Source organism: Pseudopipra pipra, chromosome 20 (genome assembly GCF_036250125.1).
Source record: "Pseudopipra pipra isolate bDixPip1 chromosome 20, bDixPip1.hap1, whole genome shotgun sequence".
Taxonomy (NCBI): Eukaryota; Metazoa; Chordata; class Aves; order Passeriformes; family Pipridae; genus Pseudopipra; species Pseudopipra pipra.
Genome location: NC_087568.1, coordinates 1194902 through 1215234, shown reverse-complemented (window position 1 = coordinate 1215234; position 20333 = coordinate 1194902). Strand labels below are relative to the sequence as shown.

At 53.3% G+C, this 20333-nt stretch overlaps 1 long non-coding RNA gene across 1 annotated transcript; it reads right to left on the bottom strand.

Moving 5' to 3' along the window:
• Window positions 1–2409: 2409 nt before the first annotated feature.
• LOC135424852 (uncharacterized) lies at window positions 2410–3755 on the bottom strand. The gene is made up of 2 exons (XR_010435386.1): window positions 3279–3755; window positions 2410–2600 (listed from the first exon to the last, which is right to left on the bottom strand). It is a non-coding gene; the product is annotated as an uncharacterized LOC135424852 (long non-coding RNA).
• Window positions 3756–20333: the final 16578 nt, after the last annotated feature.

The following is a 20333-nucleotide window of genomic DNA, read 5'->3' as shown; positions in this document are numbered from 1 at the left end:
GATAATTAATTCTCTGGGGTAGGGATGAGGCTCTGGGGAGGCTCCGGAGGCAGAGTCCTGCCCTTGGAGAAGCAGGAACAGCTGCACTGGCCCTCCTGGTTGGGGATTTTTTTTTCAGCTTACCCAGATAATAAGATCCTTTCTCCTCTTAACCTCTTACCTAGAGTGCAATTAGGGGTAAACTGAGCCGGCTGCTCTGTAAAGAAAGATGTGTCCTTAACCTGGTAAGAACAGCTCCTTAAATATTAAGCCAACGGTGGGAAGAGTGGTCTGAGTCTGTCTGAGCCAGGTGAGCAGGGGAGCCTGCGAGACTCACCTGGCTCAGTGTGAACACCACACAGTGCTTTGATGAGATTTCGTCTGCTGAACAGGCTCTGTGAAGCAACAGCTCGGTGAGATAAGTCCTGGGCAGAGCACAGTGCCCATCCCTCCCTGCAGCCCTGCTCCCAGAGCCCATCAGTGCTGCCCACGCTGGTCCCACAGCGCTGCCCTGCCCTGGCTGCTGGTGTGGGTGAGTGTGTGCCCCCCGTGCGTGTGCACAGTCATGCTGGGAACCAAACCCAGCAGTCTCTGGGGAGCTCTCGTGGGAGCAGGCACAGTTAAATGGATCACAGGACACTTTCCACCTCTATTATCTGATTTCCCCTGAATGCATTTGTTCAGGCTCTGCTACTGTTGTTTGGTGACAGCTGTGCTCACTGAACCATTTTCTAAAAGCAGAGCACATCCAGTTAACCACTTCACCTGGTACAGCAGGGTGAGGGTTGGGCTGGGGAGCTCCCCCGAGCTGCCTCTGTGGGAGTTACTGTGGGAGCACAGGGTAAGGCTGGGGCAGAGGGATCAGATGGACTTTTCAACGCCACCATTGCGGTGCTGTGGTCCTGGGGCTTTGCTGTGCAGGCCTTTTGTGTGTTTTCTTTCTTTCCCACAGGCAACTAGCAGACAAGATAAGCTGCTACTGCAGCAGATGACTTACATAAATGTTAATGAGCATCTAATGTGTACATAATTTTCCTGCAAAAGGTGATCAAAGGTAGGAGGGTTTTGACAGGCCTCATTCCAGGGAGCAAAGTGAGGCAATCTCAGGCCCAGGGGCCAGAGCTCAGCACTGGAAATGGTGCCTCCAAATGCAGCTGCATCCTGGTTCCATTCGCCTCTTTCAGGTTCCCTTTTTAATCTCTGCCTCAGCTGCCTTTCAAGTGAGCAGGATTTTTTTCCCCATGAAAGAAACATTACTCTCTCGGGCCCATTTTTCAGTGTGTTGCTGCTGGAGCAGCTTCAGCCGATTCCCATCTCCTGCTGCACCACCCACCTGCCCGATGCGTGAGGAGCAGCAGCACGTGGGCAGACCTGGGGACACGTGTCCCTGCTCGTGTCATCCTCGCCCTCCTGAGGCAGGTTGGGTGGCTGCAATGAAGCCCTTTGCTGTCAGACAGAGCACAGAGAGGATGTGGGACACATCCCTGAATTTCGTGAGGGAGTGAAGGTGTCTTCAGCACAGCATCCAGCTGTTCCACCGACCGTCACTGGTTTGTTGTTGGCAGTGTAGGCACGTCCAATGACTAGCAAGGCTTTGGATGCTGAGCTCCTTCAGCTCTCCTGGCACCTTGCAGGGCAAGGTTAATGCCTGGCTTGGCTGCTCTAAACCCTGGTGGTGCCGTGTCTGTTGTGCCTGACTCCTCCCTCCCACCAGTCTGCTCGAGACACGCTGTCTGCTCACTGAGCTTCAGTGACCCCCCTCTCTTCTGGGGGTCCCCCTTGTTCCTCAGCAGAGCTGAAACTTCCCGACACCCCCCTGTGGGAAGGCCAGAGCTGGGGGGCTCAGTTTGGTGGCATTTCAGCTCAGGGCTGCAGCCTCCAGTGCGACAAACGCCAGCTGGACTGATGTCTGTAAAGGCTCTACAGCACCATTAACTGAAAGCAGGGCTTTTCCTCCTGGTTTGCCGAGTCCTGCTCCCTGTAAGGGCAGGGGAAGGAAAGGGGACCCTGCTGAGCCCCAGCTGGGACAGCCCAAGCACTCCCTGTCCCCTGTGGACCCGCCAGACTGGGGCAGGAGGCCCTGAGTCACCCCGGCTGGTGCAGATGATTAGAGGGACACAAACGATTTAAACATCCCATTTCCCATTGCAAGACGTCCATGACCCTGTAAGGCAAGATCTGGGAGATTAATTATTGCAAATACTGTTGTCAGCAAATTATGCCTCTTTCTCTGTTGTCCCTGATCAGATCAGGATAATTACATTTACGCTTTGAAATGACTGCGGTAGTAATGAGGAGCTCTTGGTCTGCAGTTTGTTTGTGACAGGAAGCTGCCAGCCTGCACAATTGAAGTTTGCCTCGCTCTGCTTTGACATGCAGTGCACGTGGTAGCACTTCCCTTCCCAAACCAGGGCAGTGTAACTCATGGCATAGGTGCAAAAGCTGGTTTATGAGCTCATAACTCCCTTTATGGAACATTCTTTCAGGGTGGCTAAGAACTTGCCGGGTTGTGATCATTCCTACCAGTAAACTGGTATTCCTGGGATGTTCGCTGCAGGCTAATGTCAGAGGAACATTTCATCCCTCAAACAACAGCCTCTGCATGGTTCAAACACTTTTCTCTGTAGTGAAAAAAATAACAGAAAAAAAATGAAGCATTAGTCCTTTTTCTTAACAGAAATACTTGGAACATTTCCACTAAAAACATTCCCTAAGAAAATGAACACTTTCCTTCCAGCTCTCTGATAAGCACATTTTGCACAGACAATACTCCTCATTTCCTGTTCACTTTATGACCAGTCCTGGGTCTGACTCATTCCTGTCCATCCCACCTGGCCACTGTTTTCTGGTAAGAAAACAGGCCCATAGATGTGGGAGTGACCAGTTTTTCTCTCCAGAGGGCACGGGACTCTTGTTCTTGTCTGTGGTTGTATTTTCAAGTTTTTTATTGAAACACAAGTAGCCCTGAACAGCTCTGCTCTCCCAGGGGCTGATGGCTGACTGCAGAGGGACAATTGTGCTGTTTCTCTGCAGGTAGTGAGCAGACACCTTCCAGCTGGAGCAGGAAAGAGGATACAGGGGGGTGTGAGCTTGGGCAGCACAGTCATCTCTGCTGGTAGGTCTGAGTTCTGACAGGAGAACAGGAACGTGCGACTAGAGAGAAGGAGCTGCATGTGATAAAGGGCCAGGCCTGGGAGGAGGTGGCCACGCCGGGGGGTTTGGTGAGGACACAGCCCTTGCCGTGTCCTGCCTGCCGCAGCACCGCGCTGTGCTCCCGAGGGAGCAGGGCAGGGACGCACCTCCCACCCAGCTCGGGTTTGGAGGCGGCAGATTGGTTTGCCTCCTGGTGCTCCCTGGAGCAGTTCTGATGTGGCAGGCTGCCTCGTGCAAATGAGCCGAGCTGCAGCTGGGCAGCCCAAACAGGTCCCAGTTCCTCCCACAGCCCAGAGCTGGCTTGCAGGTGGCCTGTGCCGAGTGCCAGCCCGCTGGAAACTGCCACCAGGAACAGGGTGACAGCCGGAGCTCCCTGGACTGGCAGCAGTGGCTCAGTTCCCCGGCACTCGTTCCTCTGTTCCCAGCTCTGAACGAGCCCCTCTCGTTCCCAGCACTGTGACACTCTGGAGCCAGCTCCTCTCGTTCCCAGCACTGTGACATGCTGGAGCCAGCTCCTCCCGTTCCATCTCCTCTCGTTCCCAGCACTGTGACACTCTGGAGCCAGCTCCTCCCGTTCCAGCTCCTCTCGTTCCCAGCACTGTGACATATGCTGTCTTAATGCCTCCGGCAGAGTGGGATCAGCCTGGCTCTTTCAAAAGCCCTTTCATACAAAGGGCTGACATTTTCTGTGCTTTATTCTGGAGCTGGTTTGGGTTGTTAAAAATTATACCCAGTGGGTAGGAGCTGCCATACCTCCAATTGCTTTTGAGGCTACTCTGTATTTTACCTGTCTTTTTTATTTTATTTTATTTTGGTGTAAGGAGAGGGGAACATTGTTTTGAAACAAGTCTGTAACAGGACTGTAACAAGGCATTGCAATAGATCCAGAAATGTGCGAGTGGTAAATAAATACCTGTCTGAAGAACAAACCACCCCCGGCACCTCAAGGACAAGGCCTCCAACTGTTCAGTTATTCAGCCTGGATCATGGGCTCCAGTTGGAATTTCTGTTCCACCAGCTTAATTCTACACCATTTTTATACTGGCTTTTGAAAAATGTGTATTTATTCTCTCTCTGCCTTCCCCCATTAGCTGTAAATGCCCTTCAGGGGGTCACACTCTCAAGTGCACTTGTCTTTCTAGAGCTGTGCCCAGTGCTGCACTGGGACACTGGACCCAGAGAGAAGGCAGGAGGCAGGCCCAGGCTGGGCCTGAGTCCAAACAGTGGGGCCAGCAAACGTCTCCTGTTCTGTCTGAATGTCAGCACACAGACACAGGGACACACGCAGGACAGCCACCAATGCACTGCAGGGCTCGGGGCTCCTCTCCCAGCACCCCCTGGCAGTGCTGGATGTGCTGCCTGCCTGCTCCTGGGACCTTTGTCTGCTAAGGTTTTATTCTCTCACTTAGTGAGCAGCTCCTCTCCATGTCCCTTGCAGAGGGCTGGTGGGGGCATTTGCACAGCAGGGACAGAGAAAAGCAAGGCTGTGGGAGAAAAGTGCTGAAGGAACCCTCTGGCAAGTCAGGACAGGTGTCTTCCCAGGATTTCAAAGGGACACACTATTGGAGTAATGGTAGAAATACCCTGGCATTAGGGTAAACCACACTGGGCTGGGAAGTGGGGTGTGCATGAGGAGTGTGAATCATTCTTCCTGGGAAGTGGCATTGTTTGGGCCCTGTGACTCCGTGCTGGCCAGAGCACGAGGGCACAGCAGTGACTAATCTGCTCCTGCCCCTGTGCCTGTTCCGGGAACACGGTGCTGTGTCACAGTGGGGCTTTCACTTCTGCTCTGCACGACTGTTTCAGACTCTCTGATTCCATACATTGATCACAGATATTCCAGACAGCAGCTCTGCTCTTCTGGGGCCAGGGTGACATCAGCCACGGGCTGGTTCCTGGTGCCTAGCCTGGAAAAGCCTGTAAGCAGTGCTGGCCTGAGTGCCTGTGTGGGTGAGGGACAGCTTAGGCTGGGGAGGGAGTGATGGTGCTGACTCAGGGGACTTTGAAAATATCTTGTCCTAACCACTTAGGAAGGGAATGCTCTCAGAATTCAGTCAAATAAGTGCAGAGCTGCCCCACAGGGATGAGTCAAGGGGAATCTGGACTGCCCTAAGTGGTGAATGCTATTGTGGAGGACAGCACAGAGCAGCCTGGGGCTGTGCTGTGGGGCTGTCCCTGGCCTGTTCACCCACAGCCTCAGCTGAAAACACAGTCCTGTCCCCTCCCAGCACCTGTGCCAGGGACAGTGTCACAGGCTCCTCAAACTCCTGCCCTATAAGACACAATGAGGAGAACCCCCCTCGCCTGCTACCTACGGCACAAAGGCCCCCTCACTGTGTGTCCCTGGCACCACATCTCCTCCCAGTGTCCCTCTGTCTGGCTTGCAGGGAAGCATTCTGTCCCTGAGGGAAGGCAGCTCCTGTCATTAAGGGACTGAATCCTTGGTTTCCTCTTTGGCTAATTCTTGCATCAGCTCAGTCCCATGGGCCATGTAGAGGACCCGAAGCTAGAAAGGGTTGATTTGTCTTGTTCTTGCATTGTCTGATGGCTGTTGCCCATTTATACCCTGCTCTGGAGCTTTAGTGCATCCACTCCGGTCCATTAGATCACCCCACTGAAGTGGAGAAAATGAAACGTGTCCTTTCTTTGGCAGTGACTCTGTAAATAGTAGGAAAAGAGGAGAATTAGACCCTCCCCAGTAGGGAGATTGCTCTAACAATTATTTACTCTGAGCAGGCATATCTATATTAATTTGCTTTGGGTTCGCTTGATTTTCTTGATGAAGATTGCAGCAGACGAGCTTTGGAGGAGAGGGAATTGCTTAATTGCCGTTCAATACCGGGGGTACGTCCTGCCTTCCTGCACTTGTAGGGGTTTTTAATAGAAATACATAGTTTGGGATGAATGAAATAGGAATGGCAATGTGTGTGTGTCTGTGGGTATGTGGCCAAGCAGCATCCTCTGTTCCAGTGAGCTGGTGAGGGGGGCAGAGCTGCTCTGCTGTCCTACGTCTCCCTTTCACAGACATGTGAGTATGTGTTTGCAAGGCTCTTGTTGCAATTTCCTAGTGGACAGTAGGAAAGAAGTTATCACACACTGTGCAAAAGGAGGATTGTTTCTACCCGAAACAATCCACAGGGTTACAGCAGTTCAGCTGCATGTCTAAACACAACAGATCTTTGTGTCTCCCCTTTTGACCTGGCATATGGAAAACCTTAGGTGAAATATTTTCCAGTGACTCTTTGTGTTGAAGTGTGATTCTGTCATTACCCTCCTGAATTTCTGGGGTCCTGCCTTTTCTTTTCATCGTTCAGGTGCTGAGCATACAAATCAATAACTTGTTGTTGACCCCTTTGGGAAATTCAATAGCTATCAATGGGATTCGATGAGGGGTTTGCAGTGGTTTATTCTAACATTCAGTAAGACTTCAAAAGCATCTTTGCACTAAGCTTTAATTTCAGACTTTCCTTCCAACTTTGATTTTCACTGGTGAACAGCTGAAGTGGGGAGGTAAAGCAGGAGGCTGGGCTGGTCTCAGAGCCCTGTGTGCACACAGACACACTGGAGCAGTGCCCAGCCCAGCCCGGGTTCCAGGCTGTGACACAGCAGAGCGTGTGCAGGAGCTGTGTGTGGGGCTGGGGAGCCCTCAGCCCACGGCCCTGCAACTGGAGATGGGACACAGGTCCCTTTTTCCTCTCCTGGGTGGGAGCCCAGCTGCCCTCCTGGGGAACACAGGTGTCACTCAGCCCTGACTGGCACCACTGCTGGAGTGCTTCTGACTTGACTAAAAATAGGCAGTCTGGCAACGTCCAGAGGGACCCAGCTCTCCCCAGGTCTGTCATCAAGCTCCACAGAGCAAAGGGACACTTTTGATGGTAAATTCCAATGGAAAGAACTGTCTTAGCCTATGGGAATTTTCCCTTCAGCATCCAGGGAAACAGCTCCTGCCCCAGTCATGCCTGCCTTGCTCAGTAGGATGAGGATCTTGCAGAGCTTCCTTGTCTGGGACCTCATGGTAGCTCTTGCAGCCTCATTGTTAACACTGAGTGCAGCAGATGAGTGTTGGACCAGAGATCCCACTGTCCTGTGGATCAGGGATCCCACTGTCCCATGGACCAAAGATCCAGCTGTTCCATGGCCCTGGGGCTCTCCAGGGGGGTTGCCAGCACTTTCCTCAGTCTGTACAAGGCTGTGACTGAGCCTCCCTTGGTCCTGCCCCCACCCTAAGAGGTCAGCCTTGAAAAATGCCAAAATAGATGCTTCAAAACTTGATCCCAAGGTGACAGGTGTCTCAGAAATACCAAACTGAACCCCTTTAAGTTCATTTTGTCCTGTAAGCTGGAATGGACCAAGCTAATTTCAGCATTTTATAGTGTCATCTTCAGTTTAATACACAAATTACTTAATGTGGAGTTGTGACTGCAGGAACACACTGCTGTTTCCTGTCCTGGTCTTAGCAATATTGAATTTCCCCAGCCCTACCAGGACTCAGCTCCTCATGCCAATCACAGAGATTGGTCATTAAAAACGGGAGAGAAGAAAAAAAGGAGCTGTTCCTGTAAGCCCTGTGCTGCAGCTGATGGGAAAGGCAGGAAGGAGGAGATGGGCTTTGCTCCTAATCAGCCAGAGACACTGCACAGTGCAGAGACAAACCTCACTGAGCTGCAGACAGGCCTGAGCCACATCCCGGCTCCCAGGGAGCTGAGGCTGTACCTGGACCTGCCTCACCCCGCCAGGCTGTCCCTGCAGGAACGAGGTCTGTGCTCAGGAGCAATCCTGATGTTGTTGGCACATTCTCCCTCTCTCCCCACAGTTCTCCCACTCCCCAGGGTGGTTCCCCTGCCCCAGGCACCGGGACCTCTGCTCGGTGGAGCACAGGGGAGGTCAGGCACGGCAGTGAGGGAGACAGCACACTGACCCCGGCATGGGGGAGATGTTCTGGGTGGAGTTTAGGGAGAGCTTTTTGCTCTGTAGGCAGCAAGACAGCCCCGTGCCCTGTGCTGTGCCAGGATAGTGCCCAGGCTGCCAGGGGCTCGGGGAGGCTGCAGGGGCACGCTGGGCACACCGAGGGGCTGCGGGAAGGGCCACAGAGCAGCTCTACAGGAGCAGCAGAAACACTCAGCCTGGGGCCCCTAGAGCAGGTAGTGGGAGCACAGCAGGCACTGCTCCACTTTGACAAGCACAGGGAGTGATTAATGAGCCAGGGAAAACAGGGTGACACATGCAAATACTAGAGATCTACAGAGGAAATTCTGAGGATCAAGTCCACCTTTGTAAACAGAAATATCTCTATTATTGTGGAAGACAAGGAGGGAGCAGAGAAGCTCCGTGACTTCCCAGACAGCCTCTAATGATACTTTCTGCAGTTTGCATCAATCCAGATTAAGCTTTGGGCTGACACAGACAGCTCTTAACTAGGCTGTCCTCCAATGGAGTTGCGTGTTCCCCCGTGCCCCGCTCTCCCCGCTGCTGAGCTGGGCTCCACGCCTGACACAGAGGATCTGCACATCCCTTTGAGCAGCTCCCCTGCTCCCTGCTGGCCGTGCCAAACGAGCTCTGGTTTCAGTGCCATCAGGAGCTGCTCTGATGGGGACAGGCCGTGTGTGGCAGGAAGTGGGTTTGGTCTGTAACTTTAGTTGTTCCAGGCAGAAATTGGAGCAGCTCAGAGAACTGCTGAAGGAGGCATTCTTGGTCTCCCAGGATGCCTCTGCCAGTGTAAGGCCACTGACACTGCCAGCCCCTGAGAACAACTGCTTCAGTGTGGGCTGGGCCTTAAAAAGCACTCCAGATTTGGGAAGCAGCGTCAAGCAGAGCTGTGGTCAATGGGAAATGCCACTGTGGTGGCCTGGGATGGGGATGTGCTGAGCTGGGGCAGGATGAACGGTACAGAGGTTCCACCTCTGTGCTGAGAGCAGGGAATGGTCTCTGTCAGCCCTGACAAATGCACGTCAGGCTCTGCAGGAGCTGCAGGGGGCACAGACCAGCCCAGGTACTGCCCAGCTGGGCACCTGAGCCGTGCCCCAGGGGCACCGCTCACCACAACTGCTGCTGCCCAGCAGAGCACCAGGCACTGTGCTCTCCTGTGGAGAGAGACTCCATCAGCGCCTCCAAAGTAATTATTCCTCTGCTCTCCATCTGGGGAGGAAAGCCTTGATCTCCAGCACATGGTCACACACTGGAAACAGTTTCCTGCCAAAACAAACTTTTGAAAATTTCCCATGTTGCACGAGAGGGGAGAAGCTTTAGTATGAGCTTTCAGAGCTGCCTTGGAGTCCATTTCCTTTAGATAGCAAACACAGATTTGAATATCTGTACTTCAGTGTAAGTAGGGTTGATAATGGGGAAGCTCCTTGAGCCATACTGCTCCAGGGGACTCACCCACAGGCAGTCGTGGATTCATTTGCATCAACTCGAGTCTTCACCGGCGCCTGCTGCTCATACCAGTTGCCCCAGGGGTCTGTGGGGCCCTTTCCACCACAGCACAGTGCAAAAGCAGGACCTCAGGGGTCTGTGGGGCCCTTTCCACCACAGCACAGTGCAAAAGCAGGACCTCGGCACAGCCTGGTGAACATGGAGAACTGTTCTGGGGTAAATGGGGACACGGGGAGATGACTGAACATGTCATGTGTCAGTCAGGGAAGGCCATACCTGTAGCAGATGAGGGAACAAAGTAATTGACTTTTCCAGGCTCTGTTACCTGGAAACTTTCTCCCAGCTGGTGTGAGCCTGCAGGAACACACAAGTGTTGGTAATTGCGATCTGTTCCGTGCACATGCTGCTGAGGTGAAGCCTTCTACTTCTTGAGGAGGCACGAGCTTGGAAGGGTTCTGGGCTTGATTGTCATTCTAGACAAGTGTATCCTGACATCCTTTCCTTTTTACTATAAATCAGAAGCAAAATGAATAAATTAGTTATTGAAGTTCCTTGTGGGCTTCATTGATGCGATTGCAGGTGGAAAAGACAGGTAACATAACCAGAGGGAATTGGTGTCAAGGCTGCTCCTTACAGACCCAGATTATGTCACCAATCAGCTGGTGAAATAAAGAGATTTCCCGCGTATATTTAGTAAATCAACATGACAATGTCATATACAATCGGAGTTAATTAGGCAAACCCTCTTGCTGTGTAGAGCTTATCTCATGCCTTAGAGGTAGAGAGGCTTCCGTCACCACTGGGCTCTGCAAGTGTCAGGGGGAGCTGGTTGCAGCTTATGTTGAGAGGCACCTGCAGCCTCCCTCTCCTCCTCCTCCTCCTCCTCCTCCCTGGGTGCTGCTCAGAGCAGCCCCCTGACCTTGGGCTGGGCAGTCTCGTGCCACCAACCCCAAGAGTGCTGGGGCCTGGCCTGTAGCACTGGGTGCTGCTGTGAGGGGCCCTGCTGGGCTCTGATGTACAGGGGAGACAGGAATCACGTGCAAGGGAAGCCTTGCATTTCCCATTTCATCTCAGTGCTCCCTGTGTGTCCTTAGCCCGTGACCATGACCTGCTGTATTGCCAACAGCAATTGTGCCCCAACAGCACCCACCGTGGGGTGTTGTGACACACGTGACACTCACTGCTAGGGTCAGAGGGCCAGCAGTGCCAGTCACCCCTGCCCTGCTGGAGCTGCACACAGCTTCCTGGCACGGCTGGGGCCAAGGGCTTTGATCCCTGAAAGCCCCTCCTTGCCTCTGCTCCGGGCAGGAGAGGCTGAGCGTAGGGCAATGGAGGGCCTTGTCCAAGGTCAGCCCATGTCAGAGCCAGGAGCCCTCCACCATTTCCTCACTCTGACCGTGGGACTCCCATCTGGTTTGATTCAGCTGTCAACCCTGGAGCAGAGAGTGGCAGTAACAAAAGGCTTTTTCAGACATAATCCCACTAAACGGAGACAATCCTGTTATGTTTCCAGGCGACAGGAATTGAGACTTCAGTGCCAGAGTATGAGGACTCTGCCCTAAGGGCTTTGTTTCAGGACTTAATGTCAGGTGATCTCAGGGCCAGCCTGGTCTTTGTGCCCTAAAGCAGCACGGATTAAGCCCTAAACATGTATTTTTAAACTGAGCAAAGCCCAGGAGGTGTGATAGACAATCTGGGATGGGGAGGAAACACCAGACCAGCATCCCAGTAAGAGGAATTAGTCTGGCCAAGACAATGGCAGCCGTGAATCTCGGAGGGGCATGGCCTGACATGCCAGCTGAGGGCTGGGCTGCCCTCCCCATGCCAGCTACCCCAGCCTGCCAAAGTTCAAATGTCTGACAAGCATCACGCTGCAGCTCCTGTATTCCCAGCCCATGTGTCCCCGATCCCCAGCAGAGGCCAGTTAATACCCAATTAACAGGACTCTTTCTAATGAACTGAGCCTTAACCGCCAGCCACTCCATCCTTTAATCTCTCCCTGCCGGAGTGGAAGGGCTTGGCAGGTGTCACTTCAGGCTGGGGTGACAGGGCAGATCTGCCCTGCCAAAGCACAGCCCCTCCCCAAAACACCACTCCCCCCAGGGCAAAGAGCATCCCTGTTTCCATGGGCCCTGCAGCTCTGAGGAGTTCATCTCTCCCTGTCCTGGAGCCAGAACATGTTACTTCCCTGGCCAAGGCAGGTACCCCAGTTTTGCTCAGCTGACTGTCTTGGTCTGTCACACTCTCTGAAAGCTGTTCTGCTCCTGCCTGCCAGAGCCCCTTTTGGAGCCATGCTCAGTGTGAGGCCCCAGTGCCATGGCGTGTGCCCAGGCAGTCTCTTCGCTGCACTTGGTCCCCAAAGGCACGAGTCAGCAGCCTTGTGTAAGGCCCAGGGATGCAAGGAAAAGCAGACCTCACTCAGGAGATATGGCCACCCCAGAGCCCTCACCAAACAAACCAGGACCGGGTGTCTTCCGCTGTAATTTCTCAGAACAGAGGGAGCCACACAGCCCTGTGTCCCTTCAGCACCCCAGAGGGCTGGACCTGGCTGTAGGGAGCTTTAGGGGTGAGGTCAGGAGACGCTCTTTGGGAGCATCAGAGCGAGGGCTGCTTTGTTGTACAGGGACTGGTGTGCAAACCAGACTTTCTCCTCCATGTTCATTTCAAAAGCTGAAACCTGTGATATCATCCAAGCTGGAAAATCCCCTCCATGTGGTATTTCAGCTCCCCCAGCCTTATCTCCACGTGCAGAGGCAGTGGACATGCAGCACACATCCCAGCAGCCTTGGGCAGGGCAAAGCATGAAGATGCAGCACAGTGTGTGTGCTGTGGAATTTGGGTTTGGGGCCAGATGAGGCCACAGGGAAAGAAGGATCACATGAGTAGTAATTCCCAGTGGCTGGAGACATCCCACACTTCTCCTGTGCCTCTGGCTCAGTAGCAGCAGCAGCAGAAGCTGGTGGGGGGTTGTGCTGGAGCCAGTCCTGACCCGAGCACCTGCAGGGTGTCCCAAGCCCCACAAACAGCTCATGTCCAATGGGGAGCCTGGCAGAGGCAGTTCTTAGCACACAGAAGTGATGTTATAGCCCCCAAATCGTCATTAAAGGTGACACCATTGTCCACATGCTGGGCTAGCACAGGGCTTGCTTCAGGTCACTGTGCCAGTGGCTTGGATTTCATTTCCTGGTTGCAGATCTTGAGTTTCTGAGAAAGCAATGGGTGGGATGAGCCCCACACAGGTCTGAGCTTCGCTGTGATGAAAAATAAGGATTATCCAAGAAAGCACTTAGGCTGCATCCAGGCTCCCAGGATTTGACAGTCCCGTAGAAATGGCAATATTTACAGTTGTACCGGGGCTGTCAAGGACAGCAGCTGCTCACCTCTCCACAGACACTGTGGATGCTGCTGACTTCCCCCTCAGTGCTCCAGCTGTTTAACTGGTGTTTCTGGGGATGCCAGGAACTTCCAAGTCTGAGTGCAGGGGAGGGCTGAGCGTCCAGCAGATAATCCTGCAGCAGCATTGCATTCCCATGTTTCCTTCACCACAGATCTCAGCATCCTTCACATGGGATAGCACAGACTCCCTCTGTCCCGGGAAGGGCTGGGATGGCATTAGCCAAGATCACAGATGGGGGAAGCGAGACTGAGAGCAGGAATGCATTAAACACTGGCTTCTGTCTCTGTCAGGTGCCTGCAAGAAGCAGGGCCAAGAGGGCTTTGCTTAAAGCCCCAGAACAAATTGTTGGAGCAGATCTCAGACTCTGTGCCCCAGCCTTTGGCTGCCTTAGCCACAAAATAGCTCCATACACACAACTGGGACAGGAGACAGTGGGAGAAGAATACAGTCTTCTGGCCCCCATGGCTCCTCCAGATTTTGGGGGAATTACTGGCACGGCCCCAGACACTGCCACACAACCTGCTGGCACTCCTGGTGCTGGGACAGGCTCTGGCCTGGGCTGAATTTTGCCCATTGCCTTGCTAACACATGGAGCCAGGCAGCTCCTGCCATGTGACCCTGCTCTTCCCTAGCCGGGCACAGAAAGGTTTGAGCTATTCACTCTTTGTTCTCCAGAAGCCACTGGCCTAAAGCTGAGGAAGCAGACTGGATCCTAAGGGATCACTGAGGAGCAGTAGACAGGATCCTGTGGGATCTGTGCAAACATATTGCTGGAGCAGCTTGTGCAGCTCCCCCAGCTTGCAGCCAACAGTGTTGAACAGCAGAGCTGAGCGTGGAACAGCTTCCCTGCAGACCCCATTAGCCTGAGCTGGAATTGCCAACGTAAGGCGGGGCCCCGCAGCCCTGGAGAGAGGTTGGAGCTGGTCTGGGGCGTCCTGTCAGAGCTTCCCAAAGCAGGGGGGAGTGAGATTCAGTGAGCAATGACTGTGCCCTTTTTGCTCCTGGGCCACCGCTTGCCCGTTGCTCCCAAGCAAAGCCCCATTCCCTGCCCATGCTAGCAGGATTCCCTGAAGGAACAGGCTGCTCTGAGGGTGTCCTTCTGCCTTTGCTGGGGTGGGGCTTCTCTCTGCCTTAATTTTCTCCCAGGTGAATTTCTCCTGTGCCTCTAATTAAGCTCCTCTTTGGCTTAGGACTGTGGCCAGTCTGAGCAGTTGTAAATTACCCCATCCCCCAGACAGGCTTTGTCCGGCTCTCAACCCCCTAATTACTCTGCTCAGCCCCCAGAGAGGAGGGGTCTGCTGGAGGCAGACTGAGCAGAGAATATTAGGGGCGGCAGACCCTGCTTGGACAGCAGCCCTTGGAAAAGCGGCCCAGCACAAAGAGCTGCGGGCACACCCGAGCAGAGCCCTGTGCTGGTGTAAGGAATTAGAAACCCTTCCCTTGCTCCTCTGGGCTGTGGTCAGGAGTCCCCCCCACCACGTGTGTCACAGGCTGCTGCTCGCCCATGGCACAGTGTCCTGCCCAAGTGCTCTGCGCTGCTCTGATCCCAGGGAGGTGTGGATGCTGTCCCTGCCCGAGGCGGTGCCCAGCCGCTGGAAGCACCAGAATAGGTGGCTCCTGTTTGCTGTGGCTCCCCAGCAGCGCTTCAGGGAGCTCGCTGGGGCAGGACACCGTGAATGAGGGCAGTCGGCTGCTCTGGGAGAGTTTAGACACATTTATATAACACATATATCTCACAGCCTGTGAGATACAGTTCGTCCTTGGAAGGAGACACACGGCAAGTCACTGGCACTCTCCTCTGGAGCTCCTTCTCCAGCAGAGCTTGAGCAGCCCTTGCATGTTGTGTTTGGATTTGTTCACAGGAAGTATTTGGACAACACAGCAATTCTGTGTTTTCTGTTTTCCGATAAACAAACATGCACAGAAGAGTTGGGCTCATCCGCTGGGCTGTGTGGGACAAGGAGTGAACAAACTTGTCCAGCTGGGCTTGGGCAGAGAGGCACAGGGGACACTCCTGCTCTGGGACAGAGGGACAGGCCGCCCTGTCTGGCACTCACTGCCATGGGCAGAGGAAGGGGCACCTTTGGGCGCAGCAGTGTGTGTGCCCTGTCCCCCAGGGCAGGGCAGCTCCTCCGGGATCACTCTTTATGCAAAGATTAAAAGAAAAAATGCTCCTCTCTGAGCTCGCTGCTTTGTCTAAGTCTTGAATGATTTTCTGTCACTAGGTATCAAACTGCAGTTGAAAGGATTTCCCGTTGACATTTAGCAGTATTAAATTACAAAATAACCACAAGTCAGCCACTCAGTATGATATAAACAGTGGGATTTGACAGAGCTTTTTCTGGCCTTGGGGACCAATTTACTCTTTTTTACAGTCCCAACTCCAGTCATCCACTGGTAATGCACAGCGCCTTTTGGACACCACCTATTTGGAATTAGAGACACATATGGCAGAGTGTAATTACCTATTTACTCTGCTGCTGAATCAGCAAACTGAGGCTAGTTAACATTACAGCTCATAAGCCCCTTTCATAAACATGGGTGAGTGCTGGAACTGAGCAAAATTAATGCAAAAGAAAGAAAGAATTCCTCTCAAAAGGGGAGCCAAAAAAATCAGATGATTTAACAGGGAAAAAATGGACTCTCGATGCTTCCTGTGAGGAAGAAATCTGAGGAACCCCGGCCAGGCTTCTGGGAGGAGGGGCCTGGACCATCGCTTATTCCCACTGGTGTAAATCGGGAGTAGCTGTGGAAATGTCTTGCTGAAAGTCTAAAATAAACGAGAGGGAAATCAGGCACATTGGCCAGAGCTCCGGCTCAGCTCCCTGAGGAAACAGGCAGCTGGTCTGAGCTCTGGCTCTGCATCCTGCCACCCCTCGGGGTCCGGCTCCAGCCGGGCTGTGTGCTGGCCCCTGGGGCCGGGCTGCCACTCGCACTTGTTTGCACCGAGAAGGGATTTCGCCCCCTGTCCCCAGCTGTGACACCGGGGCTGGATGGGCACAGGACCCGAGCAGGGGCTGAACACTCCTGGCTCCTGGCTTGTCCTCTACACATCCCCCGTGCCCCTTTGCAGCCCTGCCTGCAGTTGAATACCCAGCACAAAGTGCTCCACAGCCTGTGCAGCTCAAACCTTTCCTGGGGAGCACATGGCAGAGCAGCCAAGGTGGGGAACGCTGCCCAGGCTGGAACGCTGCAGGGAGGGAGAGGCACCACCTGGCTGGGGAGGCACAGGGGCTTCCCCAGCCTGCAGCCACGGAGAGCCCCAGCCTGGGGCCCTGGAGAGCCTCTGGGGCCCTGGAGAGCCCCTGCAGCCACAGAGAGCCCCAGCCTGTGGTGCTCCACCCACAGAGACAACTCGGGTGGGATGGGGATGAAAGGCTTTACTTCCACCAGGTGCTCCCAGCAAGAAAAAGAAGCAGTGTCCTGCCCTCGGGGCACACACACACCAGCCAAGGGGAGTCTGTCCAGTGGGTGACTCGATCTCTCAGCCCCGTGTCTCAAGGGTGCTGGGGGCTGCTCTGTTCCTGTTGAGTGGTGTGGGGGGGAGACTCTGGGGGACCTCAGCACCTGTCCACTCTTGGCTGCAGAATCTGATGGCTTCTGTCATAATCCAGCCACTGGCACGTGGCTGTTGTGTCCCCAGCCTGGGGGGTGGGAGGTGCTCTGCACCAAGGACTCGGCCTCAACACGACCAGGGGCAGGGGAAGGAGGCAGCTTCCATTCCTCCCCAGATGTGCCAAAGAGGCAGAATAATAGCAGGAACCTAAGCTGCCAGCAGGAAAGTGAGAGACTCTTCTGGAAACCACCATCTAGAGCTGTAGGAACATGTTTCTCCTCCCACTGACTTTCAAAGCTTTGCAGTGATTAAGACACGTCCCTGCCAGGACTCCTCCATAAAGCTGCTGTTAGGTGGTTTCCCTGTGGGACAGGGTGAGGTACAGGACTTCCCAGTGATCTGAACTGAGATAGGAGAGGAGGTGCTGTCCCTGGCCCTATCCACAGCTGGGCCTTGCTCGTCTCTCTCATGGGGAGGTTTGTGGTCCTGGTTCAGGAAGCACCCACAAGCTGTGCTTTCACAGGAGGGTGGTGGCACGTTGCTACCCCTGGCCTAATTTGTGTCTCACCTGGCTCCTGCTACTCCAAAATGGAAAGGAGCCACTTTAATTTCCTCCCTGTACATTCAATTGACCGTGGTGACCAGTCACTGCCATTTACAGGAGGGAACTGAGTCCCTCAGCCTTTGTCCTGACAAACCATATGATGTGCACAGACAAGTTCCTGGCTCTACCCAGCACCTCAGTTTCTACAGCCATAAACTTGGGTCCATAATGAGCAGCTCCACTGCAGTGCTGCAGAGGCTGGTGTTTAAGTGGTGGTTTTAGGCACTCCAGGGAAAGGCACTGCTATGAGGGGAGTGTGGCATCCTGAGCAGGATCCTGCCCACTGCCCCGCTGAGCTCCTACAGCTGCACCCACTTGTGCTCTTGTCTTGTCATTGTCACCCTGCAAAAGGCTGGTCATCTCCTGTGAGGGTGTGTGGGGACCTGGGGCTGGACTCATCAGCTCTGGGCAGCCTGCACCAGCATCTCACTCGTGTCTGCAGCCTGGGGTGGGGAAACTGTTCGGTTTTCTTATTTTCCCTCATTTTTTGCTTTCCTTTTTTTTATTTGGTTTTTGTTTAAGAGGGGAGGAGAGAGAAGACAGAGAATGACAAGCACTCGGGAGGACAAGCTTTCTTCTGGGTGAGATGCTGCACAGTAGGAGCAACAAAAATGCCTTGGAGGTGAAACTGTTCCAGGGAATGTGACTGAAATGCCTGTCCCTCTCGCTGAGCTGAGGCCTCATTGGCCTCGGGACCACGTGCAAGAAGGGATTGTGCTGGCTGGATCTCTCCTGCCTAGTGTGTGTGCAAGACCAACCCCACTGTACATCTCCAGCTGTGGATGTGCCTTGTTTGGTACAAGCAGAAAATAACACAAAGTCCCTTTCCACCCCATCCTCCCTGCACAGGGAGTGTGTGGAGGAGGAGGAGGGTCAGACCACAAAGCTGGGCCGCAGGACTTGTATGTCCTTATTCTTCCCTCTGCTGTTATTCTCTCTGCTAGCATGGATTTTGTACTTGAAGCATTAGTTTCCCAATCTGTAAAACAGAGATGGAAACCAGAAGCCTTGCAGGAATATTTTACACACTTCAGATGGAGTTTGTCTCATCTGAATTCACATCTACCTGCCTCTTCCCCCCAGCCCTGTATCTTTTTCTTTCTCTGTGATTTCAGATAGAGTCCCATAAGTCATGTTCCAGGCCTAAATTAAATGACTGCTCAGAAGTCAAATCCCATCTGTGGCATGCCCTGTGACCTGGCAGTCTTCCTTTCCATCGCTTGGAGCTGGCAATGGCCCAGGGTCTCAGGGAAGTTCTGCAGAAGGATTGTCAGGCTCCTGGGATTTAGTTTAGATCAGTATTTCCATCCCCAAAACCTGTTTTGGGGGGAAAGGGAGAGAAGAAAGCAGTTTGAAGCAGAGCTTTAAATTGGCCATGTAAAGTCCATACACTTAAAATATGAAGCAATCTGTTTTAGATCTGAATTTGCTGGATCCTCCTAAAGGCTATGGAAACTTAACTACAAGAAGTCCTGTTTCTCCCACACTTGCTGTTCCTGGGTTCTGTGCTCTCTGAACACCCTTCCCTGTGTGCTGCTGCCGCTGCTACAGGGGAAGGGGCTGCAGTTTGATATCTTGGAGGTGTGAGAAGTCTGATTTTTATCTCAAGTGAGCATTTTTGCTTAATTTAATACCATCACTTTGAAGTGCCTGAGCACTGCACAAAATGTACCTAAAGAATGTGGAGGGACAGCAGTAAGGACAGGAAGCTGCTACAAAAGCAGCAGGAGATGTGATTGCAGCAGGGCAGGCTCAGGCTCTGGCCCCGCCACAGACAGGGTGCCAGCAGCTTCCCCGGGGAGGGAGACAGAGTTGGGACCCACTCCAGGACTTTTCCATGGGAATTCAGCAAGACCTATTTTCTGATGAAGCCGAAGTTGGCAGCACATGTAGCTGAGCCAAGGAGTTCACTCCAGAACATGGTGATTTTTATAAAGTCACAATTGCTGCTCTGTGCTAAATGAGTCATTTTAAAGTCAGTCCCTCATAAAACAATTGCTTCCCAGATCCTGCTCCCTCCTATACATCTCACCAGCACAGCACACTCTTATGGCACAAGCACCACCTTCGCTCATGTTGCTGCTCAACAGCCCCCCTTGTTCTCTGGTCCATCAGCAGGACCTCCGGCCGTGCACAATGCCAGGGAACAGCAGGCTGGGAGGGAGGGCCGGCACATCCCTCCTCCAGAGCCCAGTTACAGTGACAAGTGCCTTGGCGTGTGACACCGCCCCGCTGGGCACAACAGGCCCTGTTCCTGGGCTCGGGGGCCAGGCCGTGCCCTCCGGCCGTGCTGCCGGGCAGGGGTGGCCGGGGCTGCTGCTCTCAGCACGGACACTCATCTCACCGCTTTCTAGGCCACTGGCTCTGCATAAACTTTGGCAAACCGAAATCTGTGTTGGAGCCTCCTTCAACTGCCTGCCAAATTACATAAAATTATTTAAAATTGGCCACTGAGCTAAAAAGATGGGGGTGGAGGAGGTGGGGGAGATGACAGATGGATGGTGTGAACGCAGGAGCCTTGAGTCCTTAGGAAGCCAAGCTTAAAACATTCAGGAAACCGAGGAGGTCTCTGATCCATGAACCCCTTTGTTCCAAGGAACTAATCTACCCAAACCGACCGAGCTGCTGGAGTGCAGGACGTTCAGTTCACTTTGGTTGTTTGCTGTTTGCAGGATGGTTCAGTTGGCTTTGTTTGCTGTTTGAGGACGTGTGTGTCGAGGTGATGGCTGGAACAGGGCACGTCTGCATTATTGACTGCGGATCACAACCTTGTAAAACAGCGTCGTGTAAAACACACACTGTGAGCATTTGTAACCTGAACACAAACTGCCAAACACACGTTCACACCACTCTGGTATTTTGGTTTAATATGTATATATTTTCTTTTACAATTTGGACCTAATGAAAAACATGTGGTTTGTGCTGAGTAAAAGGAATAATAGGACTTTGTGCCGGCTGTGTCAGTCCCTGCTGGGCATTGCCGGCCGCCTGGGCTCTCTTGCTGGCTTGTGACTCCAGATACTGCGGAATGGCTGGAACACGTTCCTCATCCCCACCCAAACCTGAACACTGTGGTTTCCAAAAACGCTGTTGTCTTGGCAACCTTCCAGATCCTTTCTGGGCATTTAAAACTTGGCTGAAACTAGTGGAGCAAAAGCACGTTCCAAGTGTTTTCCCAGGCCTCTGGCACAACACCTGACTGTGACGCCGCTTTCTTCCCGATACTGGGTCGCTTCAGTTATCTTTGCTCTTCTTTCAGCAGCAGTGGCACC